The sequence below is a fragment of the Loxodonta africana genome, chromosome 26, assembly GCF_030014295.1.
Source record: "Loxodonta africana isolate mLoxAfr1 chromosome 26, mLoxAfr1.hap2, whole genome shotgun sequence".
Lineage (NCBI taxonomy): Eukaryota > Metazoa > Chordata > Mammalia > Proboscidea > Elephantidae > Loxodonta > Loxodonta africana.
Genome location: NC_087367.1, coordinates 47307749 through 47335344, shown reverse-complemented (window position 1 = coordinate 47335344; position 27596 = coordinate 47307749). Strand labels below are relative to the sequence as shown.

Sequence of the window (27596 nt, the reverse complement as noted above, 5' to 3'; positions counted from 1 at the left end):
AGGAGAATGGCTCAGGGTGCGCAGCAGAACCCCTGGGGGTGTGGTAAAATAAACGCGAGTACTTAGCTTTTGCCGAGAGTGCTGTTCTTCTCTGGTTGGGGAGATGTGAGCAGACTGTGCGGCCTGCTGTCTCTCCCTGAGGAACCGCATCCTGAACATAACCGCCAGCTCTGCTGTGGTTGTTCTGGGGAATTGTGCCTCAGGGGTGCTGGTTCCTGCCGAGTCAGGTCCAGCAACTCCTTGCCCGCTTCTGAACCATTTCTCCCTCCCCCTGCCGCTCAGCTCAGTCCAATTTCCGAACTTTGCCTGTGAAGTTCAGGGCTCTTACCTTCTCATGTATATAACTGTTTCACTTGTTTTTTTTGGTCTTTGTTGTAATAGGGATCGCTGGAAGCATCTAACTACTATGCCATCTTGGCCCTGCCTTACCCCAGAGCAACCTTAGAAATGGTTTAGAGATGGCAAGACTGTTGTCAGCCTGGGTACTTGGATCACTGCATTCAGAAGGCCCACCACAGTGATGGACCTTTCACCTGTCCAGTATCTGTACAGGAGCCAGAAGTAAACTTTTATTGAGCTTGAGCCATTATCTGTGTTTGGGTCTATTTCTTAAGCGCTTACCCAACTCTAACAAATACACTCGAGCAGTGACCTAGTACTTGAAGTCGTGGTTCTTTTGGCCTAATACATTCATTCATTTTTTTTGTGCCTGGCAGTTGGTGATCGATCGATCGTGGTCCAGCATGCAGAAGTGACTGAGTGGGGAAAAGCAGCAGAGCTGATGAGTTGTGAAGACGTGTGTTTGAGGGCTGCCACACTCTCTACTCCAGGGTAAGGCAAAGGCAGTGGCTGCCACTGTTACTCTGACTTTGCCAAGTCACAGGGACTCTTGTCTCTCCAGCCTCTCAGAGTTAGTGCAGTGGGATGCCCTGCCTGTGAAAGGTTCCCAAAGCCTCTGTGTAGTAGACACCATGCCAATCAGTAATTCTGAAGAGAAAACCATTCGGTTTTTGGGTGATAGGATGGAATTCATTATGTGCATGGAAATATCTCAGGCATTATTAGGGATTTATTGACATGAGATGTGATTTTCCAAGAATCAGGGAAGCGTTGTTGGACCTTCCTGAGATGTGTTGTTGATAATGGAACCAGGTCTGATTGCCCTTCCCCTGTACCATATCAGGTTGTTAGCTCTGCCAGCTCACATTCCCTCAGCCACCATCCTTCTTCTCCATGGCTGACTTTCCGTAACTGTTGTTTTGTTATTTACTTTTTCTAGAAAGGAAGCAGATTGCCACAGAGTTGAAGATTCCAGGTTTGGTGGATAATAGCATGAGCAAAGCACATGGTCCTGCCAGTTCCACTTTATCCTTCATCACTGGCGGTCACATGTCTGTTTACTCATCTCTTTACAGTTCCTGGTGAATCAGGTAAGGAGCCCAGGTTACACGATGGTTAAGCACATGGCTGCTAACCATAAGGTTGGCAGTTTGAACCCGCCCAGGGGCTCCATGGGAGAAGGACCTGGGAATCTGATAGCACCTGACAACAGTGAATCAGGCATTGGCATTGGAAGCATTGACCAAGGCTAACTTTGAGCTTTCATTCATGCCGAAGAGTTTTGAGGCCAGAAGGAGAAAGTCTCTGTTTGGTGTTCCCTTCTCAGAGTCCAGGTGGAAGTCTGGGAAGAAGGGGTAGAAAAGATACCACATCTCTTTCTGAGCTCTCCAGCTTCTACAGCTTGAACTCAAATCAGACTCCTTGAAGAGAAAATTACAACTAATAAAAATCTAGGCAGAGCTAAGGATGGTTAGGAAAGAGGGACAGGAGGTGAAAAATTAAAAAAGAAAAATTGTATTCAGCTGAAAAACTGGTTGGAGTGTTTTTCTCAAGCTTACTTTAGTACTTTGGAGACCTTACTAGATAATATCCCACTGCCCAGCCTCAGACAGAGGGCAGCCACAAAGGCTGATGTCCGTAGGTGCCTCGCATGGCTTGGTAATGAGTGCAATTTACTGAGTAAAATAGACAATTAGGGTCTGTAGATCTCTGGAGAGTCCCATCAACATATATCATTACTGCTCTTGAGTGACGCATGTGCGTGGAGATGAGCAAAGCAGAGAAAAGGCAGCTGAAGGAGCATGTCAGCAACTGAAGACTCCAGGTGAGCAGCCAGGCACAGACTGACCACAGCTCAGCGGATGGAGGTTGCTAAGGAAAGGAGCTGGTCTTTGCCAGGTTTTCTCAATAAAGGAAGAGTTGGGCTTTGTGAGCTCTACTCTTTTTCCTCTATGGCTCCCTATATCCTCTGTTTTAACAGTAACTAAAAAAGTATAGCATGTCAGAAATAGCACTTGACCAGCATGTGTAAATGCTGTACAATGATAAAATTGTAGAGTAAGCCATTCTTTAACTATCAGTTAGGGGCCAAAGAAGTAATCCTAGAGATATCAGTAGACCAGAGTTTCTCAACCTCAATGCAGTAGACATTTTGGTCCAGACAGTTCTTGTTGGGGGGTGGGGGTGGGGCGGTTGTTGTAGGATGTTTAGCAGCGTCACTGGCCTCTGCTCACTGGATGTCAGTAGCATTGCCCCCTCCCCAGTCGTGACAATCAAAAATGTCTCCAGACATGCCAGATGTCTGCATGAGGGCAGAGGGGCACCAAATTAGCCCCAGTTGAGAGTGACTACAGTGGGAGATACAGTAATTTAATCTTCTCTGAGTTTCTCTGGGACTGTATTTTAATGATTTAACCTCATCGTGCCTCAGTTTCCCTACCTGTAGACACAGTCTAAGGAAGTAATGTGCATAGTACTGCGTGGCAAGTACTCTGTAAGTGCTCTAGACAATACCTGTCTCCCCACATTTCCAGGACCGAAAGATCACTCTTAATCTTTGTAATGGCAGTAACTGAGGGGTAGTGGGAATTTGGAAAAGGGTAAAGGCTTAGTGGTGTGGGAAATGGTGAACAGTGCTGACATCTGAGTTTATTTGAAGGCATCCTGTCCTAGTTTATTGTGACAGTGTATTCTGGATGAAGGCTTTCTTTTGGAGAGGAAAGAAAGGGGAGGGTGAAGGAGGCAGGAAGGTGGCTGCTACTAGAGCAGTCAGGGAAGTGCACTTGACGGGGTGATCTCATACTGTGAAAGTGACTCATATGTAATTAGACCAGAGGACATAGAGAAGTAACCCCCAAAATCAAAATATCTTTTCAAATGACTGCTGATCCAGAAGAGTTGTTGCAGGTGATTAATGAAGACCAGAGACTGTTTGGAGAAGCCTCTTTGTTCTAGAGCCTTTACTTTTCTCTCTCCTCTCTTTTGGAATATGGAAACACGTTGTCTTCAACATATGCCTTTGATAAATGCGTTACTGTGATACGTGTGTTCTTTTGTTACTCTTCAGAACTGTGTGTCGGAAAGGTGAAAAAGGCTGTAATCCTGATCTAGACCCGAGTGATGTACGTTATTTTAATAGAAAGCACCAACTTGACTCTAAGACAGGGTCAGTGCAGGTATTAGATGTAAACCACCCTGACAGGCTTGCGTTCGCCCTTGCGGTGTTTTCTGGTCTCTGTAGTGTTAGACACACTTGCAAAGCTTCTGACAAATGTGGACAGATTTTGGATCTAATAGGTGGAGAAGCCATCTTAGACAGGTAGCCTTGTTATGCATATTCTGTCTGCCCTGCATTTATACTACTAGGTGTTAAGTTTTTACTAGAAGAAAAGGGGGGCACTTCTGTGTAGCAGAAAGGGGACAGTGAGAGAAGCTGTTTTGGTAGATAGGTTGGTGTCTTAGCCATCTAGTGCTGCTGTAACAGAAATGCCACACGTGGATGGCTTTAACAAAGAGAAATTTGTTCTCTCACAGTTTAGGAGGCTAGAAGTCCAAATTCATGATGCTAGCCCCAGGGGAAGGCTTATTCTCTGTCAGTTCTGGGGAAAGGTCCTTGTCATCTACCTTCCTTCCCATCCTAGGAACTTCTCAGTGCAGGGGCCTTGTGTCCAAAGGAAGTGCTCCCCACCTGGTTCTGCATGCTTGGTGGCAGGAGGTCCCCATGTCTCTATACTCACTTCTCTCTTTTATACCTTGAAAGAGATTGATTTAAAATACAAACTAATTTTGTAGATTGAGTCCTGCCTCATTAACATAACTGCCCTTAACCCTACCTCGTTAACATCACAGAGGTAGGATTTAGAACACATAGGAAATTACATCAGATGACAAAGTGGTGGATAGTCATACAATACTGGGAATCATGGCCTAGCCAAATTGACACACATTTTGGGGGGACACAATTCAATCCATGACAGTTGGTGTTTGAATAGTTGAAGTTTTTATTCTAGTGCTACTCAAAGTGTGGTCCTAGCAGCATCAGCATTACCTAGGAACGTGTCAGAGGTGGGAAACCCTGGTGGTGTAGTGGTTAAGTGCTACGGCTCTTAACCAAGAGGTCGGCACTTCGAATCCGCCAGGCGCTCCTTGGAAACTCTATGGGACAGTTCTGCTCTGTCCTGTAGGGTTGCTATGAGTTGAAATTGACTCAGTGGCAGTGGGGTTTTTTTTTTTTTTTTGTCAGAATTGTAAATGATCGGGGCTCAATCAACCCAGACCTGCTAAATCAGAACCTTGGGGTTGGAGATCAATAATCTGTGTTTTAACAAGCCCACCATGATTCTGATGTATGTTAAAATTTGCAAAGTACTGCTCTGGTGATGCGTGATATGGTGATATCTTATGCATAGTGTCTGTGTGTGTATGAAGGGCAAGGGTTAAGGAAGTGTTTTATCAGGTAGTCGGAGGATGAGTAAGACTGTCTTGTGATATACTTTTGGATTATTTACCCAGTTTTTTTTGGTCTAAGCCTTTAACTATGCTGTATAGTATAAAAGCCACAAGTCACATGTGGCTATTCATTTTTAAATTAGTATAATTAAATACAATTAATATAATTAAATACAGTTAAATACTGAATTAGTTATTCAGTTGAACTAGCCACGTTTCAAGTGCTTAGTAGCCACATGTGCTTAATGCTACCTTATTAGAGAGCACAGATGTAGAACGTGTTCATCATCACAGAAAGTTCTATCGGACAACAGTGTTTCAGCCTGTTATGACCCCTGTTTGACTCATACAGGCTGGAAACCCCCACTTGTAGTGATGGTGTGTTCTAGTTAAGTCAAGAACTCAACTCATTCAAAGCAAAATTGAGTTTTGGACTTCTCTACCCTGGGGAGACTTTCCGTCTGTAGTTGTATCCTGGTGAACTTTTTATCTGCCTGGTATAGAAGTGCCATGGGCCTGTCTCCCACATGATTGAGTGCACTGCCTCTAAAATATTTGCTCTTTAATCTAAGGTTGCTGAGCTGTCTCTTTCCATTTGGTCTCCCCATGCCCTGACCATCGGTGGTAAAGCTTGTTTGTGCAGAATGTCTCTTTGAATACTGCCTAGAACTTTGTAAAGAGTCTGGAAGAGGTGGCAAGAGAATTTCACCTCTGGTCTTTCCCCAGCATGGCTCAAAAAAGTGTTTCATAAGAGGATATTAATTCACAGACTTAATCTGTGAAGAGTTATCCTCTGAAGAATTAATCGCTAAAGTGAAATTTCCACAGACGTATTACACCACAGATTTAGTAATTAAGCTCTTTAGCAACGTGGAAAAATTTTCAGCTGATACTCTATTGCTATTATCAAGGAGCTCTGGTGATGCAGTGGTTAATTGCTCAGCTGCTAACTGAAAGGTCGACAGTTGGAACCCACCAGTTGCTCAGAGGGAGAAAGATGGGGCAGTCTGCTTCCCTAAAGATTACAACCTTGGAAAGCCTATAGGGCAGCCTACTCTGCCCTGTCAGGTTGCTCTGAGCTGGAAACGACTCGATGGCAATGAATTTGATTTTGGCATTGCTGTTATCAACAATAGCAATAATTATTTATTTGCTAAGAAATTCTCCTAATTAGAACAAATGAAAAGATGTGGAAGTGCACAGTGTTTAAAAGATGAAATTGAAAGCTACTGGGCCCATGGAAGGAGTGTGAGAGTAAGAACTTTGTGTGTCTTTAGCATTATTGCTGGAGGTGAGGGAAGGAGGTGCATAGGAGATCATGTTGACCTTTGGACAGCCTTAACTTAACAGGTTCACTTCTGAGGGAGGATGTTGTTTATTCTCTTAATGCCCTCCTCTCTTTAATTGCCTTTCTTATCCTCTTTTGTCTGCCCAGAATGTTGGAGGGGGCCCAGTGTTTCTCAAGGAGGATGTTTTGGCGTGATTTATCATGGTATGGAACTGCCCTGCCCATTTAGGACATTTAGCATCCCTGGTCCCTCGATGCCCATGTTAATCCAACCTAACCAAGTCATTGTGTCAACCAAAGGTATCCACCCCACTCGCAATACACATTTCCAAATGCCTGTGATTGAGAATCACTGGCTGCTAAAGAGATTAGCTTGGTGTCTTTTTCCAGAGGGAGAAGTGATGAGAGTTGGTGAAGGTGCAGGTGCTCCAAGGGGCTGGCTCATTAATTTCTGACATAACCTGGCCCCAAACAGCCACTTCTCGCAGTGCTAGAACTGATACTAGGAGCTGATTTTGTTCTATTAGACAAGAGGAATTGCATTCTGCTACTGCAATACTTGGCCCCCGAGGCTCAAAATCAACAGAGGCCTCTGTTACTGCCAGGGAGGGACCTAACTCATGAGCAGGAAGATAGTTCCTGGTCTGGTGCCACTCCAGGATGTGTCTGCACTAACACTGGTTGCTCATTGGTGCTCTACTTCTTGGCCATTAACAAGACACAGCATTTCCATTTTGGCTTCTCTTCTGGTGTCTTTCTGCTTCTGTTCCCTCTTCTTGCTCCCACAGCCTAGCTGATGGTCTGTGTACGGACTAAACTGCAAGAAAAGAATGGACTGTGATAGGTTCTGAAGTAGCTATCATCTCTTTTGGCCTAAACTCTTATACCAGGCAATCTTATGGATGCTGATACCTTCTCCTGGTCTGTGTTAGTCATCTAGTGCTGCTATAACAGAAGTACCACTAGTGGATGGCTTTAACAAAGAGAAATTTCTTTTCTTTTTTTTTTTAGTAGGCTTTAGTTTTTTTTTAGAATTCCAAATTAAGGACATCAGCTCCAGGGGAAGGCTTTCTCTCTGTTGGCTCTGGAGGAAGGCCCTTGCCCTCAATCTCCCCCTGGTGGAGGAGCTTCTCAGGTACAGGGACCCTGGGTCCAAAGGATGTGCTTTGCTCCTAGTGCTTCTTTCTTGGTGGTATGAGGTCCCCCTCTCTGCTAGCTTTCCTTTCCTTTTATCTCTTGTGAGATGAATGTGGTGTAGGCCACACCCCAGGGAAACTCTCTTTACATTGAATCAGCGGTATGACCTTCATAGGGGTGTTAAAATTCGACCTAATCCTCTTTAACATAAAATTACAATCATGCAATGGAGGAAACTACACAATATTGGGTATCATGGCCCAGCCAAATTAATACACACATTTTTGGGGGGGACATAATTCAGTCCAAGACATGGTCCAAACATTTGTGGCCTAGGGCTACTTGCTTCAGTAAGGAGTGTGGTCCTGGCAGTTTTCCTAGAAGGGAGCAGTGGTAGAATAGACTGATAGAACATGAGACCCCTCTCCAGTGTAAACCAAAAAACCAGTTGCCCTTGCATCATTTCTGACTCACAGTGATACCATGTGTGCAGAGTAGACCTGTTCCATAGGGTTTTCAATGCCGTGAGCTTTCAGAAACGGATCAGCAGGCCTTTCTTCCAGGGAGCCTCAGGGTGGCTTCGAACTACCACCCTTTTGGTTAGTAGTCAAGTGCTTAACCGTTTGCACCACCCAGGGACTCTGTCTCTAGTATGTTGCTATTGTCGGTTGCCGTCAAGTCGATTCTGACTCATAGCAAGAGCATGCGTGCAGAGTAGAAATGCTCCATAGGGTTTTCAAGGCTGTGACCTTTTAGAAGTAGAGCACCAGGCCTGTCTTCCAGGGTACCTCTGGATGGGTTCAAACTTTAACCTTTTAGCCAGTAATCAAGTGCGTCAGCGTTTGCGCCACTCAGGGACTTCTCTCTCTGGCATAGGGACCCTGAATTGTTAACTTCTAGAATCAATATAAATAGCATTTGTGGTTTATTTGTAGCATAGAGAACTGGACGATTATTCAAAAAACTTATATGTTCTCATGTTTAATAGCAGTTGGGGAAAAGCATGAACCCTTTCTTTTAATTGACACAATGGGCTGCATCTCAGTATTGAACTGTAGGGAATTGCTAGACTAGCACTAGATGATTGGGAAATGGGGAGTTGTATTTTCCACATGGATAGCCTATTTTTTGCATCTGTCAAGTGTGATTCTCTCAGCCACTAATGTATCCCACGAGAATAATGGCTTTGTGAGCGTCTAAATGTTGAAAGACGTTTTGACACCTGTGAAAAGTGTTGTTCAACAGCTGGGCTTGTAAAATTTTAGTTCTGACAAAGAAAATAGGTTGGCTTATTAGTCTAAAAATAAATTCCCTGTAAATTGTGTCATTTCAGGGCTTACTGTCTTAGAAAGTGTACTTAAAATTTTTTTATACTGTGTTTTGTTCATGTGAACAAACGATTGAGTGTGACTTTACAAGGGAATGCATTACAATATCACAAAAGGCTCTGTCCTTATTCCTGATTCTGTGTCAGGGTAAGAACGACGGTCCAGGTTCCATTGGGACCGGCACAGCTGTGAGCGGGGTGATCTGTGGCAGCACAAAGAGCTCACCATGTCGATGAATTCATTTAAGGCTCTAATACTGAATTCTTCTCACCGACTAGCTGGATCCCGGTGGTACTGCATACAGAGAATCAGTCCGCGTTTCCTTAGAGGGATGGAGCTTTGTTGATTGGGAGTCAGCAGAGAAGGGGTGCAGCAGAGCTTCTCCAGCTGGTGGGTGAGTGGAAAGTGTAGTTTGTTACCCAGGGGTGGCCGGGGTCAGCTTTCTCACCCAGCAGCTGACCTCCGAAGTGAAAAGCACAGAGAGGAATCATTTGCTCCAGTTGCCCTTCTTCCACTTCTTGAAGATTCCTACACCCTCTATGGAATTAAAAAAATAAATGAGAAGAGAAAAAAGTACAGAATTATATATAGTCAATTTTAATTTTATTTCTTTTGAATAGGAAGATTTATATATAGATGATCACATGTTGCCAGAAAATTAAAACCTTCAGTTTTAATTTTAAATGAGCATTAATCTTGCAGGCTAAACTAGATAAAAATAAAACAGCTCAAATCTGTGCGTATATAATTTTTTTTCCAAAAATAAAACAAAATTATCTTTGTTCCAGTAGGATCAGAAATTAACTTGCCACAACCCTCATTAAGATTCTGTAGCAATGATAAAGACATCTGCTCCCTCCAGGATGTAAAGAAATCCTGAGAGATTCTAAAAGATGGCTGAGAGGCTAAAATCCTGGATCCTTGAATCGTATCCTGCTGCAGGCCACTCCCTGTGAGACCCCTGAGGGATAAATGTGCACCAGGGGAAGGACTGTGGGTGCAGATGCTTGATTGAGGACCTGTGACCGAGAACCTCCCATCTGGTGAGCGATCCCACCCTTCCTATGAGGTGCAGGAAGGGGCAGTGCCTCTTGGTGCTCTCTCTCCTGAGCCCATCATTGGCTGTTGCCTTGGACTTCCAAACAAGTAAAGCTGCGGCTGATTTAATGTTTTTTTTTTTTTTTTTAAATAATTTTTATTGTGCTTTAAGTGAAAGTTTACAAATGAAGTCAGTCACATATAAGCTTATATAGACCTTACTACATACTCCCCTTTACTCTCCCCCTAATAAGTCAGCCCGCTCCCTCCTTCCAGTCTCTCTTTTCGTGACCGTTTTGCCAGTTTCTAACCCTGTCTACCCTCCCATCTCCCCTCCAGACAGGAGATGCCAACACAGTCTCAAGTGTCCATCTATACAAGTAGCTAACTCTTCATCAGCATCTCTCTCCAACCCATTGTCCAGTCCCTTCCATGTCTGATGAGTTGTCTTCGGGAATGGTTCCTGTCCTGGGCCAACAGAAGGTTTGGGGACCATGACTGCCGGGATTCTTCTAGTCTCAGTCAGACCATTAAGTCTGGTCTTTTTATGAGAATTTGGGGTCTGCATCCCACTGTTCTCCTGCTCCCTCAGGGGTTCTCTGTTGTGCTCCCTGTCAGGGCAGTCATTGGTTGTGGCCGGGCACCATCTAGTTCTTCTGGTCTCAGGATGATGTAAGTCTCTAGTTCATGTGGCCCTTTCTGTCTCTTGGGCTCATAGTTAACGTGTGACCTTGGTGTTCTTCATTCTCCTTTGATCCATGTAGGTTGAGACCAATTGATGCATCTTAGTTGGCCGCTTGTTAGCATTTAAGACCCCAGACGCCACATTTCAAAGTGGGATGCAGAATGTTTTCATAATAGAATTTATTTTGCCAATTGACTTAGAAGTCCCCTTAAGCCATAGTCCCCAAACACCCACCCTTGCTCCACTGACCTTTGAAGCATTCAGTTTATCCCTGAAACTTCTTTGCTTTTGGTCCAGTCCAGTTGAGCTGACCTTCCCTGTATTGAGTATTGTCCTTCCCTTTACCTAAAGTAGTTCTTATCTACTATCTAATCAGTAAATAACTCTCTCCTACCCTCCCTCCCTCCCCCCTCTCCTAGCCACAAAAGAATATGTTCTTCTCAGTTTATGCTATTTCTCATGATCTTATAATAGTGGTCTTATACAATATTTGTCCTTTTGGATCTGACTAATTTCACTCAGCATAATACCTTCCAGGTTCCTCCATGTTATGAAATGTTTCACAGATTCGTCACTGTTCTTTATCGATGCGTAGTATTCCGTTGTGTGAATATACCATAATTTATTTAACCATTCATCTGTTGATGGACACGTTGGTTGCTTCTAGCTTTTTGCTATCGTAAACAGTGCTGCAATAAACATGGGTGTGCATATATCTGTTCGTGTGAAGGCTCTTATTTCTCTAGGGTAAATTCCGAGGAGTGGGATTTCTTTTTTTTTTTTTTTTTTTATATGGTAGTTCTATTTCTAACTTTTTAAGAAAGCGCCAGATAGATTTCCAAAGTGGTTGTACCATTTGACATTCCCACCAGCAGTGTATAAGAGTTCCAATCTCTCCGCAGCCTCTCCAAGATTTATTATTTCGTGTTTTTTTGGATTAATGCCAGCCTTGCTGGAGTAAGATGGAATCTCATCATGGTTTTAATTTGTGTTTCTCTAATGGCTAATGATCGAGAGCATTTTCTCATTATCTGTTAGCTGTCTGAATATCTTCTTTAGTGAAGTGTGTGTTCATATCCTTTGCCCACTTCTTGATTGGGTTGTTTGTCTTTTGTGGTTGAGTTTTAACAGAATCATATAGATTTTAGAGATCACGTGCTGGTTGGAGATGTCACAGCTGAATATTCTTTCCCAATCTGTAGGTGGTCTTTTTGCTCTTTTGGTGAAGTCTTTAGATGAGCATAGGTGTTTGATTTTTAGGAGCTCCCAGTTATCTGGTTTTGTAGTATGTTTTGTATTCTGTTTATGCCTTGTATTAGGGCTCCTAAAGTTGTCCCTATTTTTTCTTCCATGATCTTCATCGTTTTAGTCTTTATGTTTAGGTCTTTGATCCACTTGGAGTTAGTTTTTGTGCATGGTGTGAGGTATGGGTCCTGTTTCATTTTTTTTGCAGATGGATATCCAGCTATGCCAGCACCATTTGTTTAAAAGGCTATCTTTTCCCCAGTTAACTGACCCTGGGCCTTTGTCAAATCTCAGCTGCTCGTATGTGGATGGATTTATATCTGGATTCTCAATTCTGTTCCATTGGTCTATGTGCCTGTTGTTGTACCAGTACCAGGCTGTTTTGACTACCGTGGCTGTATAATATGTTCTAAAATCAGTAGAGTGAGGCCTCCCACTTTCTTCTTTTTCAGTAATGCTTTGCTTATCTGGGGCTTCTTTCCCTTCCATATGAAGTTGGTGATTTGTTTATCCATCACATTAAAAAATGTCATTGGAATTTGGATCAGAAGTGCATTGTATGTATAGATGGCTTTTGGTAGAATAGACATTTTTACTATGTTAAGTCTTCCTATCCATGAGCAAGGTATGTTTTTCCACTTATGTAGGTCCCTTTTAGTTTCTTGCACTAGTACTTTGTAGTTTTCTTTGTATAGGTCTTTTACATCTTTGGTAAGATTTATTCCTAAGTATTTTATCTTCTTGGGGGCTACTGTGAATGGTATTGATTTGGTTATTTCCTCTTCGGTGTTCTTTTTGTTGATGTAGAGGAATGCAAGTGATTTTTGTATGTTTATCTTATAACCTGAGACTCTGCCAAACTCTTCTATTAGTTTCAGTAGTTTTCTGGAGGATTCCTTGGGGTTTTCTGAGTATAAGATCATGTCATCTGCAAATAGAGATAATTTTACTTCCTCCTTGCCAATCTGGATGCCCTTTATTTCTTTATCTAGCCTAATTGCTCTGGCTAGGACCTCTAGCACAATGTTGAATAAGAGTGGTCATAAAGGGCATCCTTATCTGGTTCCCGTTCTCAAGGGAGATGCTTTCAGGCTCTCTCCATTTAGAATGCTGTTGGCTGTTGGCTTTGTATAGATGCCCTATATTATGTTGAGGAATTTTCCTTCAATTGCTATTTTGCTGAGCGTTTTTATCAGGAATGGGTGTTGGACTTTGTCAAATGCCTTTTGTGCATCAATTGATAAGATCATGTGGTTTTCGTCTTTTGTTTTATTTATATGGTGGATTACATTAATGGTTTTTCTAATATTAAACCAACCTTGCACACTTGGTTGTGGTGGATTATTTTTTTGATATGTTGTTGAATTCTATTGGCTAGAATTTTGTTGAAGATTTTTGTATCTGTGTTCATGAGGGATATAGGTCTGTAATTTTCTTTTTTTGTGGTGTCTTTACCTGGTTTTGGTATCAGAGATATGGTGGCTTCATAGAATGAGTTAGGTAGTATTCCATCATTTTCTGTGCTTTGAAATACCTTTAGTAGTAGTGATGTTAACTCTTCTCTGAAAGTTTCGAAGAACTCTGCAGTGAAGCCATTCCGGCCAGGGCTTTTTTTTGGTTGGGAATTTTTTCATTACCTTTTCAATCTCTTTTTTTTTTATGGGTATATTTAGTTGTTCTACTTCTGATTGTGTTAGTTTAGGTAGGTGGTGTTCTTCTAGGATTTCATCCATTTCTTCTAGGTTTGCAAATTTGTTAGAGTAAAATTTATATAATAATCAGATAAGATTCTTTTAATTTCAGTTGGGTCTGTTGTGATATGGCCCATCTTGTTTCTTATTTGGGTTATTTGTTTCCTGTATTTCTTTAGTCAGTCTGGCCAATGGTTTATCAGTTTTGTTAATTTTTTCAAAGAACCAGCTTTTGGCTTTGTTAATTCTTTCAATTGTTTTTCTGTTCTCTAATTCGTTTAGTTCAGCTCTAATTTTTATTATTTGTTTTCTTCTGGTGTCTGATGGATTCTTTTTTTGCTCGCTTTCTATTTGTTCAAGTTATAGGGACACTTCTCTGATTTTGTCTCTTTCTTCTTTATGTGTGTGTGTATTTATTGAGATAAATTGACCTCTGAGCACTGCTTTTTCTGTGTCCCAGAGGTTTTGATAGGAAGTGTTTTCATTCTGATTACATTCTATGAATTTCTTTATTCCCTCCTCAATGTCTTCTATAACCCAGTCTTTTTTGAGTGGGGTATTGTTCAGTTTCCAATATTTGATTTCTTTTCCCGGATTTTTCTGTTATTGATTTCCACTTTTAAGGCCTTGTGGTCTGAGAAGATGCTTTGTAATATTTTGATGTTTTGTATTCTGCAGAGGTTTGTTTTATGACCTAATATGTGATCTATTCTAGAGAATGTTCCATGTGCACTAGAAAAAAAAGTATACTTTGCAGCTGTTGGGTGGAATGTTATGTATAAGTCTATGACGTCAACTTGGTTGATTGTAGCAATTAGGTCTTCTGTGTCTCTATTGAGCTTCTTACTGGAAGTCCTATCCTCCGAAAGTGGTATGTTAAAGTCTTCTACTATAATTGTGGAGGTATCTATCTCACTTTTCAGTTCTGTTAAAGTTTGTTTTATGTATCTTGCAGCCCTGTCATTGGGTGCATAAATATTTAATATGGTTATATCTTCCTGGTCAATTGTCCCTTTAATCATTATGTAATGTCCTTCTTTATCCTTTGTGGTGGATTTAACTTTGAAGTCTATTTTGTCAGAAATTAATATTGCTAATATTGCTACTCCTGCTCTTTTTTGCTTATTGTTTGCTTGATAAATTTTTTTCCATCCTTTGAGTTTTAGTTTGTTTGTGTCTCTAAGTCTAAGGTGCATCTCTTGTAGGCAGCATATAGACGGATCATGTTTCTTTATCCAGTCAGAGACTCTCTGTCTCTTTATTGGTGCATTTAGTCCATTTACATTCAGTGTAATTACAGATAAGTATGTGTTTAGTGCTGTCATTTGGATGCCTTTTTGTGTGTGTTGACTATTTCATTTTTCCACTTACTTTTTTGTGCTGAGACATTTTTCTTTGTAAATTGGTTTTCCTCATTTTCATAGTGTTCGAACTTATGTTTGCTGAGTCGTTATGTTTTTCTTGGTTTTTATTTTGTGTTATGGAATTGTTAGACCTCTTTGTGGTTACCTTATTATTTACCCCTATTTTTCTAAGTAAAAACCTAACTTGTATTGTCCTATATCGCCTTGTTTTCCTCTCTATATGGCAGTTCTATGCCTCCTGTATTTAGTCCCTCTTTTTGATTATTGTGATCTTTTACATAATGACTTCAATGATTCCCTGTTTTGAGCATTTTTTTCTTTTTAAAATTAATCTTAGTTTGTTTTTGTGGTTTCCCTATTTGAGTTGATATCAGGATGTTCTGTTCTGTGACCTTGTGTTGTGTTGGTATCTGGTACTATTGATTTTCTGACCAATTTCCTTTAGTATTTCTTGTAGCTTTGGTTTGGTTTTTGCAAATTCTCTAAGCTTGTGTTTATCTGTAAATGTTTTAATTTCACCTTCATATCTGAGAGAGAGTTTTGCTGGATATATGATCCTTGGCTGGCAGTTTTTCTCCTTCAGCACTCTATATATGTCATCCCATTGCCTTCTTGACTGCATGGTTTCTGCTGAGTAGTCTGAACTTATTCTTATTGATTCTCCTTTGTAGATGACTTTTCTTTTATCCATGGCTGCTTTTAAAATTTTCTCTTTATCTTTGGTTTTGGCAAGTTTGATGATAATATGTCTTGGTGATTTTCTTTTTGGATCAGTCTTATATGGGGTTCGATGAGCATCTTGGATAGATATCCTTTTGTCTCTCATGATGTCAGGGAAGTTATCTGCCAACAGATCTTCAGCTATTCCCTCTGTATTTTCTGTTATCTCTCCCTGTTCTGGAACTCCAATCACATGCAAATTATTCTTCTTGGTAGAGTCCCACATGATTCTTAGGGTTTCTTCATTTTTTTTAATTCTTTTATCTGATTTTTTTTCAGCTATATTGGTGTCCAGATCCCCCACTCTGCATTGCAATTGCTTGAGTCTGCTCCTCTGACTTCCTATTGAGTTGTCTAATTCTGGAATCTTCCTGTTAATCTTTTAGATTTCTGAATGCTGTCTCTCTGTGGATTCTTGCAGCTTATTAATTTTTCCACTATGTTCTTGAATAATCTTTTTGGTTTCTTCAACTGCTTTATCAGTGTGTTCCTTGGCTTTTTCTGTAGATTGCCTTATTTCATTTCTGAGTCATCCCTGATGTCTTGAAGCATTCTGTAAATTAGTTTTTTCTATTCTGCATCTGGCAATTCCAGGATTGTATCTTCATTTGGGAAAGATTTTGATTCTTTAATTTGGGGAGTTGTAGAAGCAATCATGGTCTGCTTCTTTATGTGGTTTGGTATCTACTGCTGTCTCCAAGCCATCTATAAGATATTGTAATGATTTTTTTTATATTCACTCACTGAGTCTTGTTTTGTTTTCTTTCAATATACGTAGATGGGCTACTAGATTGCTCTGTCTTGATTGTTGTAGGCTTTGACTCACTTATGTCCTATTACCAGCTGGTTTGGGCTATTACCAGATAATATAAGCCTAAGAGTCCATTCACTTTTCTTGAGTAGAATCTGATTTTGTGTCACCAAGGGTATGGTGTAGACTGTCACCTATTCACTTAGAGGAGTAGTGGTGATAGTTGTGTGCACCAGATTCTAGTAGCGGCAGGGGGTCACACTCCAGGGGGGGCAGGATGCTGACAGGTTTCCCCCAAGTGCCAGTGAGGTAGGTGTATCTCTATTCCTAAAGCACCTTGGTGGGTGGGCTCTGCAGCTGTACCTTAGGCACCCAATGCATGTAGCTCTACAGATTGGTAGATGTCACTATCCTCAGACCCCTATGGCAGGATGCTAGGTGTTTTGGGTGGAGCTTCAGCCCTCAGTTCCCCATTGTGGGTCAGTGAGGGCTCTGTTTAATAGGTAGAGATATCAGACCTGGGAAACTGGTCTTTTCTGTAATCCCCTGAAACAATTACAGTCAGATCACTATCAGAATTGCCTTTGCATTATAATAGCCATCTTGTTCCCTGTAGGGATGAAAGCCCAAGACTGTGGATCTCATATGCTTGGCTGGTGCTGGTTCTGTATTTTTAGTCCAATTTCGGGAAGTCAGGGAAAGATTTTTGGTCCCTGGGTTTTTTGTAGCTGCTTCTCTCAGGCCAGGAGAATGGGTTAGGAAAAGATTAAAAAAAAAAAAAAAAACGAAAAAAAACTGCAGACCACTTCACTCTCTGGTCCAGGAAATTCCAATGTTAATGAAGCTGCCTGGGGAGGGGAGGGGAGGAATCAGATAGGAGAGAGTAGCACCCAGAAATATAGACAAAGTTACTTATCTTGCTTGGTGATGACTGTTTTATCGGAGATTCCCCAGGGGTGTGTTGCCTGTGTGTGTTGGCTGGGTCGAGATTGCCCCAGAGGGCCAGGCCCGCGTCATGTGCTTGTGTTGTTTTAGAAGTGGTGGTCAGTTCCTCCGCTCCCAGTCCAAAGCCCAGTGTCAAGGTTCCCCGCCTGGGATGCCACACTCCAGGCTCCAAAACCAGTCGCTGCCTCCCAGTGACTTCTCCTCCTGTCAGCCGCATCGCTGTGCTGCCTGCGTGCACTGTCTGGGCTTCCCCCAAGTTCACTTCTGGGGGCTAGGGCTGCATCCTCTGTTTGCGCCGTCTCAGGATGCCATGCTCAGCTCCCCTGCGACCAGTCCAAAGCCTGGCGCCAAGGTTTTTTGACTGGGATGCTGGCTTCAGGCTCCGGAAATAGTCGGTGCTTCCCCGTGGTTGCTTGTTCTTTTGTTAGCCGCTTCAGTGTGCAGCCTGCTTGCGCTGGCTTAGTCTCTGTCACTCAGGTCAACTCTTTAGATCTGTGTTTGATGGTCAGGGTTCATAGATTGTTATGTATGTGATTGATTCACTTGTTTTTCTGAGTCTTTGTTGCAAGAGGGATCTGAGGTAGCTTCTACCTAGTCAGCCATCTTGTCCCCGCCCCTGATTTAATGTTTTTAAATGTGACGCATTCCAAACAGCCCACCTCCTTAGAGTGGGCATCAGAAACAAGGAAGAAAGCAGGCAAGGGGGAGCATGATCCTCCTAGCTATCAATAGCTTTCCCTGTTCCACGAGAAAGAACATTTATTGGTCACTTTTTTTTTCCCCATTTTATTTTATTTCTTTATCCTGCTCTAGGTGAAAGTTCACAGCTCAAGTTAGTGTCTTATACAAAAATTTATACACATATTTTTATGTGACCCTAGTTGCTATCCATATAATGTGAGCGTACATTCCTCTTTTCCACCCCGGATTGCCTCTGTCCATTCAACCAGTTCTGCCCCTTTCTGCCTTCTCATCCTGCCTCCAGACAGGAACTTCCCATTTAGTCTCGTGTATCTACTTTAAGAGTCACGGTCTTCATGAGTATCATTTTATGTGTTATAGTCCAGTCTGTTCTTTGTCTGAAGAGTTGGCTTCAGGAATGGTTTCAGTTCTGGGTTAACAGAGAATCTGGGGGACATGTCTTCTGTGGTTTCTGCAGTCTCAGTCAAACCATGAAGCCTGGTCTTTTTAGTAGAATTTGAGTTCTGCACCCCACTTTTCTCCTGCTCCATCAGGGACTCTCTTGGTCCCTGCCGGGGCCGTCATTGGTGGTAACAGGGCACCATTATTGATCACTTTTGAACTTTTAATTTTTGACCTTAATAAAATATCTGCCAAATATTAAAGGTCAAGACATTATTTAAAACCCGATTCCACCAAGTCAGCTGCAACTCATGGCAACCCTGTAGGGCAGAGTAAAACCTGGTAGCACCTGGTAAATTTGACCTGCTGACCTTTTGGTTAGTATCCGTAGACTTAAGCACTGTACCATCAGGGTTTCCAGGAATCATTTAGAGACCCCAATTTAGAAAATAATGGTTTACTTTGAGAGATCTAAATCCCGTATTTACAGTCCAGGGTTTTAACTTTTTGGCACTTGTAGCATTTCTCCAAATGCCTCTCTCTGTCTTTTCTCTTCTTCCATGAATGCTGTTACCTTGTTTAGGTCCTTTAATCGTTTGCATTTTTTTTCTTATGTTGGTCCATTATTTCCAGAGTTTTGTGGTTCCCAGTGGGCCGTAGGACAAAGTGCTTCTTAACTAGATACAAAGGCTGTCCCCAGTCTGACTCCAGCTTCCCTTTCTTTCTACTCTTTGTATGAACAACATGTCCGTTTATCTAAACTGGTCTGTGTCCCCTTTCTGTCCTTCCTACGTAGATGTCTCCCTTTTTTGTGTGTGTGAATGTTTGGTGGCCTTGATAGACCTTGGGCCTAGTAGCTGGATCAAGCTGTATTCCTAACCTGTCTCTATCAGTTTTTAGAAATGTGATTTTGAGCAAAGTATTTAATTTCACTCAGCCTCAATTATCTTTTTTTTTTTTAGTGTATTTTGTTGTAGTTGTCAAGAATGTGCACAGCAAAACACACACAGATTAAACTGTTACTATATGTACAATTCAGTGGCACTGATTACATTCTTTGTGTTGTGCATCCATTTTCACCCTCTTTTTCTTAGTTATTCCTCCTCCATTGACATAAACTCACTGCCCCCTAAGGTTCCTATCTCTTCTTTTGAGTTGCTCTTGTCAGTTTGATTTTGTGTAGATAGATCTTAAAAGAGCATAATGCTTAGGCAGACCTTTTTCACTAGTTAAGCTTAACTGTTGTTTGGTTTTAACAAAACTTCAGGGGATATTTTTGGTTTAAGGTTTAAAGATTATCTCAGGGCAGTTGTTTCAGGGGTTCATCCAGCTTCTATGGTTCCAGAAAGTCTGGATTCCATGAAAATTTGTAAATCTATTTTTCATTTCCCCTCTTTTGATCAGGATTTTGCTGTAAAATGTTTAATCAAAATGTTTAGCAATGGTACCTGGGCACCATCCAGTTTTTCTGGTCTCGTGGCAAAGGAGGCAGTTGTTCATGGAGGCAATTAGCCACACATCCCATATCCTCCTTCTGTTCCTGACTGTCCTTCTTCCTCTGTTGCTCCAGGTGAAGAGAGACCATTTGTTGTGCTTTGGATAGCCACTTGAAAGACCCCAGGCACTACTCGTCAAACCAGATGGTAGAACAGAAACACTGTTACTGTCCAGTTAATTGACATATCCATGACCCAAAACCTCCAAACCAGGGAACCTAATCCCATGCGGTTTTTGGTTATACGTAAATAGCCTCAGCAGCTACTCTTTTTTGTTGTTGTAAATATTATTTTCTTATTTGCAGGATGAGTATTATAATAACCTAATTTATAGGATACTTGTGAACCTAAAGTGAGGTGAAGCACTTAGCATGCCCAAGTCCTCTTTCTGTCTGCCTAGCACAGAGCTCTGAATATAAACTCATCATAGGTGCTTGCTGGTTAACTTACTGATGATCAGAATTTCAGGGCTGGTCTACATCACAATTATTATTTTTTTAAGTGTGCTTTAAGTGAAAGTTTACAAATCAAGTCAGTCTCTCACACAAAAATTTATGTACACTTTGCTATATGCTACTAATTGCCCTCCCCCTAATGAGACAGCCCACTCCTTCCCTCCACTCTCTCTTTTGGTGTCCATTGAAGCAGCTTCTAACCCCCTCTTCCCTCTCCTCTCCCCTCCAAATAGGAGTTGTCAACATAGTCTCAAGTGTCTACTTGATCCAAGAAGCTCATTCTTCACGATCACCTTTTTCTATTCCATTGTCCAGTCCTAATCCCTGTCTGAAGAACACTCTTTGGGAGTGATTCCTGTCCTGGGCTAACAGAAGGTCTGAGGGCCATGACCACTGGGGTCCTTCTAGTCTCAGTCAGACCGTTAAGTCTGGTCTTTTTAAGAGAATTTGGGACCTGCATCCCAGTGCTCTCCTGCCACCTCAGGGGTTCTCTGTCGTGTTCCCTGTCAGGGCTGTCATCGGTTGTAGCAGGCCGCCATCTAGTTCTTCTGGTCTCAGGCTGATGTAGTCTCTGATTTATGTGTCCTTTTCTGTCTCTTGGGCTCGTAATCGCCTTGTGTCCTTGGTGTTCTTCATTCTCCTTTGGTCCAGGTGGGTTGAGACCAATTGATGCATCTTAGATGGCCACTTAGTAGCATTTAAGACCCCAGACGCCAGTTTCCAAGGTGGGATGCAGAATGTTTTCTTAATAGGTTTTATTATGCCTGTTGACTTAGATATCCCCTGAAACCATGGTCCTGAAACCCCTGCCCCTGCCACGCTGGCCTTCGAAGCATTTAGTTTATTTAGGGAACTTCTTTGCTTTTGGTTTAGTCCAGTTGTGCCGAACTCGCCTGTATTATATGTTGGTTTTCCCTTCACCTAAAGTAGTTCTTATGTAATTAGTGAAAACCCCCACCCTCTCTTCCTCCCTCTCTCCTATCGTAACCATCAGAGAATATTTTCTTCTGTTTAAACTGTTTCTCGAGTTTTTATAATAGTGGTTTTATACAATATTTGTCCTTTTTCACTCAGCATAATGCCTTCCAGATTCTTCCATGTTATGAAATGTTTCACGGATTCATCTTTATTGATGCCTACTCTTCCATTGTGTGAATATACCATAATTTATTTATCCATTCATCCATCGATGGGCACCTTGGTTGTTTCCATCTTTTTGCTATTGTAAACAGTGCTGCAGTGAGCATGGGTATGCATATATCTGTTCGTGTAAAGGCTTTTAATTCTCTGGGATATATTCCATGGAGTGGGATTCCTTGATCGTATGGTAGTTCTATTTCTAGCTTTTTAAGGAAGCGCCAAATTGATTTCCAAAGTGGTCGTACCATTTTATGTCCCCAGCAGCAGTGTAGAAGTGTTCCAGTCTCTCTACAACCTCTTCAACAGTTGTTGTGGTTTTTGGATTAATGCCAGCCATGTTGGAGTGAGATGGAATCTCTTTGTAGTTTTGATTTGCATTTCTCTAATAGCTAATGATTGTGAGCATTTCCTCATGTATCTGTTAGCTACCTGAATGACTTCTTCAGTGAAGTGTCTGTTCGTATCTTTTGCTCATTTTTTAACTGGGTTATTTGTCTTTTTGCAGTTGAGTTTCTGCAGTATCATGTAGATTTTAGAGATCAGGCACTGATCGGAAATGTCATAGCTAAAAGGTTTCTCCCAGTCTGTAGGTAATCTTTTTACTCTTTTGGTGAAGTCTTTGCATGAGCATAGGTGTTTGATTTTTAGGAGCTCCTAGTTATCTAGTTTTTCTTCTGCATTGTTAATAATGTTTTGTATACTGTTTATGCCATGTATTAGGGCTCTTAACATTGTCCCTAGTTTTTCCTCCATGATCTTTATCATTTTAGATTTTATGTTTAGGTCTTTGATCCATTTTGAGTTAGTTTTTGTGCATGGAGTGAGGTATGGGTCTTCTTTCATTTTTTTTTTTTTTTTTTGCAGATGGGTATCTAGTTATGCCAGCGCCATTTCTTAAAAAAACTGTCTTTTCCCCATTTAACTGTTTTGGGGCCTTTGTCAAATATCAACTGGTCGTATGTGGATGGATTTATGTCTGGATTCTCAACTCTGTTCTATTGGTCCACGTATCTGTTGTTGTACCAGTACCAGGCTGTTTTGACTACTGTGGTGGTATAATAGGTTCTAAAATCAGGTAAAGTAAGGCCTCCCACTTTGTTATTCTTTTTCAGTAATGCTTTATTTATCCAAGGCCTCTTTACCTTACATATGAAGTTGGTGATTTGTTTCTCCATCTCATTAAAGAATGTTGTTGGGATTTGGATCAGAATTCCATTAAATGTAGAGATCGCTTCTGGTAGAATGTTGTTGTGTCAGTCAGTTTGTCATACTGTGGGGGCTTGTGTGTTGCTGTGATGCTAAAAGCTATGCCACCGGTATTCAGATACCAGCAGGGTCACCCATGGAGGACAGGTTTCAGCTGAGCTTCCAGACTAAGATAGACTAGGAAGAAGGACCTGGCAGTCTACTTCTGAAAAGCATTAGCCAGTGAAAACCTTATGAATAGCAGTGGAACATTGATATCCACTAATAATCAGAACATGGAATGTATGAAGTATGAATCTAGGAAAATTGGAAATCATCAAAAATGAAATGGAAAGCATAACCATTGATATCCTAGGCATTAGTGAGCTGAAGTGGACTGGTATTGGCCATTTTGAATCGGACAATCATATAGTCTACTATGCTGGGAATGACAACTCAAAGAGGAATGGTGTTGCATTCATCGTCAAAAAGAATGTTTCAAGATCTATCTTGAAGTATACATACGCCTACAAGGAAGACCAGTTAATACGACTATTACTCAAATTTACGCACCAACCACTAGGGCCAAAGATGAAGAAATAGAAGATTTTCATCAGCTACTGCAGTCTGAAATTGATCAAACATGTAATCAAGATGCATTGATAATTACTGGCGATTGGAATGTGATAGTTGGAAACAAAGAAGAAGGATCAGTAGTTGGAAAATGTGGCCTTGGCAATAGAAACAATGCTGGAAATCGAATGATAGAATTTTGCAAGCCCAACGACTTCTTTATTGCAAATACCTTCTTTCACCAACATAAACGGTGACTATACACACGGACCTCGCCAGACGGGACACACAGAAATCAAATTGACTGCATCTGTGGAAAGAGATGATGGAAAAGCTTAATATCATCAGTCAGAACAAGGCCAGGGCCTGACTGTGGAACAGACCATCAATTGCTGATATGCAAGTTCAAGCTGAAACTGAAGAAAATCAGAGCAAGTCCACGAGAGCCAAAATATGACCTTGAATATATCCCACCTGAATTTAGAGACCATCCAAGAATAAATTTGACGCATTGAATGCTAGTGACTGAAGACCAGACGAGTTGTGGAATGACATCGAGGACATCATCCATGAAGAAAGCAAGAGGTCACTGAAAAGACAGGAAAGAAAGAAAAGACCAAGATGGATGTCAGAGGAGACTCTGAAACTTGCTCTTAAGCATTGAGCAGCTAAAGCAAAAGGAAGAATTGATGAAGTAAAAGAACTGAACAGAAGATTTCAAAGGGCCTCTCGAGAAGACAAAGTATTATAATGACATGTGCAAAGAGCTGGAGATGGAAAACCAAAAGGGAAGAACATGCTCGGAGTTTCTCAAGCTGAAAGAACTGAAGAAAAAATTCAAGCCTCGAGTTGCAATGGTGAAGGATTCCATGAGGAAAATATTAAAGGACCCAGCAAGCATCAAAAGAAGGTGGAAGGAATACACAGAGCCATTATACCAAAAAGAATTAGTCAATATTTAACCATTTCAAGAGGTGGCATATGATCAGGAACCGATGGTACTGAAGGAAGAAGTCCAAGCTGCTCTGAAGGCATTGGTGAAAAACAAGGCTTCAGGAATTGATGGAATATGAATTGAGATGTTTCAACAAACAGATGCAGCGCTGGAGGTGCTCACTTGTCTGTGCCAAGAAATATGGAAGACAGCTTCTTGGCCAACTGACTGGAAGAGATCCATATTTATGCCTATTCCCAAGAAAGGTGATCCAACCGAATGTGGAAATTATAGAACAATATGAATTTCACACGCAAGCAAAATTTTGCTAAAGATCATTCAAAAACATCTGCAGCAGTATATCAACAGGCAACTGCCCGAAATTCAGGCTGGTTTCAGAAGAGGATATGGAACCAGGGATATCATTGCTGATGTCAGATGGATCCTGGCTGAAAGCAGAGAATACCAGAAGGATGTTTACCTGTGTTTTATTGACTATGCGAAGGCATTCGACTGTGTGGATCGTAACAAATTATGGACAACACTGCGAAAAGCGGGAAATCCAGAACACTTAATAGTGCTCATGAGGAACCTTTACATAGATCAAGAGGCAGTTGTTCAGACAGAACAAGGGGATACTGATAGGTTTAAAGCCAGGAAAGGTGTGCGTCAGGGTTGTATTCTTTCACCATACCTATTCAGTCTGTATGCTGAGCAAATGTGAGAAACTGGACTATGTGAAGAATGGGACACCAGGATTGAAGGAAGACTCATTAACAACCTGCATTATGCAGATGACACAACCTTGCTTGCTGAAAGTGCAGGGGACTTGAAGCACTTACTAATGAAGATCAAAGACCACAGCCTTCAGTATGGATTGCACCTCAAGATAAAGAAAACAAAAATCCTCACAACTGGACCAACGAGCAACATCATGATAAATGGAGAAAAGATTGAAGTTGTCAAGGATTTCATTTTACTTGGATCCACAATCAACAGCCATGGAAGCAGCAGTCAAGAAATCAAAAGACGCATGGCATCGGGCAAATCTGCTGCAAAGGACCTCGTCAAAGTGTTGAAGAGCGAAGATGTCACCCTGAAGACTAAGATGTGCCTGACCCAAGCCATGGTATTTTCAATCACATCATATGCATGTGAAAGCTGGACAATGAATAAGGAAGACCAAAGAAGAGTTGATGCCTTTGAACTGTGGCGTTGGAGAAGAATATTGAATATACCACCGACTGCCAAAAGAACGAACAAATCTGTCTTGGAAGAGGTGCGGCCAGAATGCTCCTTACAGGCAAGGATGGTGAGACTGCATCTTACATACTTTGGACATGTTGTCAGGAGGGATCAGTCCCTGAAGAAGGACATCATGCTTGGCAGAGTACAGGGTCAGTGGAAAAGAGGAAGACCCTCAACAAGGGGGATTGACAAAGTGACTGCAACAATGAGCTCAAGCATAACAACAATTGTAAGGATGGCTCAGGACCGGGCAGTATTTCGTTCTGTTGTGCACAGGGTCGCTATGAGTTGGAACCACCTCATTGGCACCTAACAACAAAAACATCATCCATGAGCAAGGTACGTTTTTCCACTTATGTAAGTCTCTTTTGGTTTCTTACAGAAGTCTACTGTAGTTTTTTTTTTTTGTAACGTCTTTTACATCTCTGGTAAAATTTACCTCCAAGTATTTTATCTTCTTGGGGGCTATTGTAAATGGTATTGATTTGGTAGTTTCCTCCTCAGTGTTCTTTTTGTTGGTGTAGAGGAATCCAACTGATTTTCGTGTATTTATCTTGTATCCTGATCCTCTGCTGAACTCTTCTATTAGTTTCAGTAGTTTTATTGAGGATTCCTTAGGCTTTTTTGTCAATAAGATCATGGCATCTGCAAATAGAGATACTTTTACTTCTTCCTTGCCAATCTGTATGCCCTTTATTTCTTTATCTAGCCTAATTGCTGTAGCTAGGACGTCTAGCACAATGCTGAATAAGAGTGGTGATAAAGGGCATCCTTGGCTGGTTCCGGACCTCAAGGGGAATGCTTTCAGGCTCTGTGCATTTAGGGTGATGTTGGCTATTGGCCTTGTATAAATGCCCTTTATTGTGTTGAACAATTTTCCTTCTATTCCTGTTTTGCTGAGAGTTTTTATCATGAATGGGTGTTGAACTTTGTGAAATGTGTTTTGTGCGTTTGATAAAATCGTGTGATTCTTCTCTTTTGTTTTATTTAGAGATTACATTAATTGTTTTTCTAATGTTGAACCCTCTGCATAGCTGGTATGAATCCCGCTTGGTCATGGTGAATTATTTTTTTGATATGTTGTTGAATTCTGTTGGCTAGAATTTTGTTGAGGATTTTTTCATCTAAGTTCATGAGGTATGTAGGTCTGTAATTTTCTTTTTTTTGTGGTGCCTTTACCTGATTTTGGTATCGGGGATATGCTGGCTTCATAGAATGAGTTTGGGATTATTCCGTCTTTTTTTATGCTCTGAAATACCTTTAGTAGTAGCGGTGTTAACTCTTCTCTGAAAGTTTGTTAAAACTGCAGTGAAGCTGGTGGGCCAGGGCTTTTTTTGGCTGGGAATTTTTTGATACCCTTTTTAAGCTCTTTTTTCATTATGAGTCTGTTTAGTTGTTCTACCCTTGTTTATGTTAATTTAGGTAGGTAGTCTTTTTCCAGGAATTCATCCATTTCTGTTAGGTTTTCAAATTTGTGTTTATAGTGATCTGATATGATTCACATGATTCTTTTAATTTCTATTGGGCCTGTTGTAATATCGCCCATCTAATTTCTTCTTTGGCCTATTTGCTTCCTCTCCTGTTTTTCTTTTGTCAGTTTGGCCAATGGTTTATCAATTTTGTTGATTTTCTGAAAAAACTAGTTTTTTGTCTTGTTAATCCTTTCAGTTGTTTTTGTTTTTATTTCATTTAGTTCTGCTGTAGTTTTTATTATTTGTTTTCTTCTGGTGCCTGAGGGTTTCTTTTATTGCTCTCTTTCTATTTGTTCAAGTTGTAGGGACAATTCTTTGATTTTGGCCCTTTCTTTTTTTTTATGTGTGCATTTATTGATATAAATTGACCTCTGAGCACTGCTTTCGCTGTGTCCCCAAGTTTCTGATAGGAAGTATTTTCATTCTCATTGGATTCTCTGAATTTCTTTATTCCATCCTTAATGTCTTCTATAATCCAGTCTTTTTTGAGCAGGGTATTGTTCAGTTTCCAAGTGTTTGATTTCTTTTCCCTGCTTTTTCTGTTATTGATTTCTACTTTTATGGCCTTATGGTCAGAGAAGATTTTTTGTAATATTTCAGTGTTTTAGATTCTGCTAAAGGCTTGCTTTGTGAACTAATATGTGGTCTGTTCTAAATAATGTTCCATATGGGTTGTAAAAGGAAGTATACTTGGCTGCTGCTGGGTGGGGTGTTCTGTATATGTCTATGAGGTCAAGTTGGTTTGATTGTGGCATTTAGATCTTCTGTGTCTTTACTGAGTTTCTTTCTGGATATCCTGTCCTTCACCAAATGTAGTGTGTTGAAATCTCCTACTATTACTGTGGAGCTGTCTATCTCACTTTTCAATGCTGATAGAGTTTGTTTTATGTATCTTGCAGCCCTGTCTTTGGGTGCATAAATATTTAATATGGTTATGTCTTCTGAGTATATTGTCCCTTTAATCATTATATAGTGTCCTTCCTTATCCTTTGTGACAGATTTAACTTTAAAGTCTATTTTGTCAGAAATT

At 41.1% G+C, this 27596-nt stretch overlaps 1 long non-coding RNA gene across 2 annotated transcripts in view; it reads left to right on the top strand.

Moving 5' to 3' along the window:
* The window catches only part of LOC111747638 (uncharacterized), a 93031-nt gene that overhangs the window by 13118 nt on the left and 52317 nt on the right, over nucleotides 1–27596 (top strand). For both annotated transcript variants that reach the window (XR_010319494.1, XR_010319495.1), the window contains exons 2-3: nucleotides 717–831; nucleotides 1280–1430. This is a non-coding gene — a long non-coding RNA (uncharacterized LOC111747638). The remainder of the gene's footprint in view (nucleotides 1–716; nucleotides 832–1279; nucleotides 1431–27596) is intronic.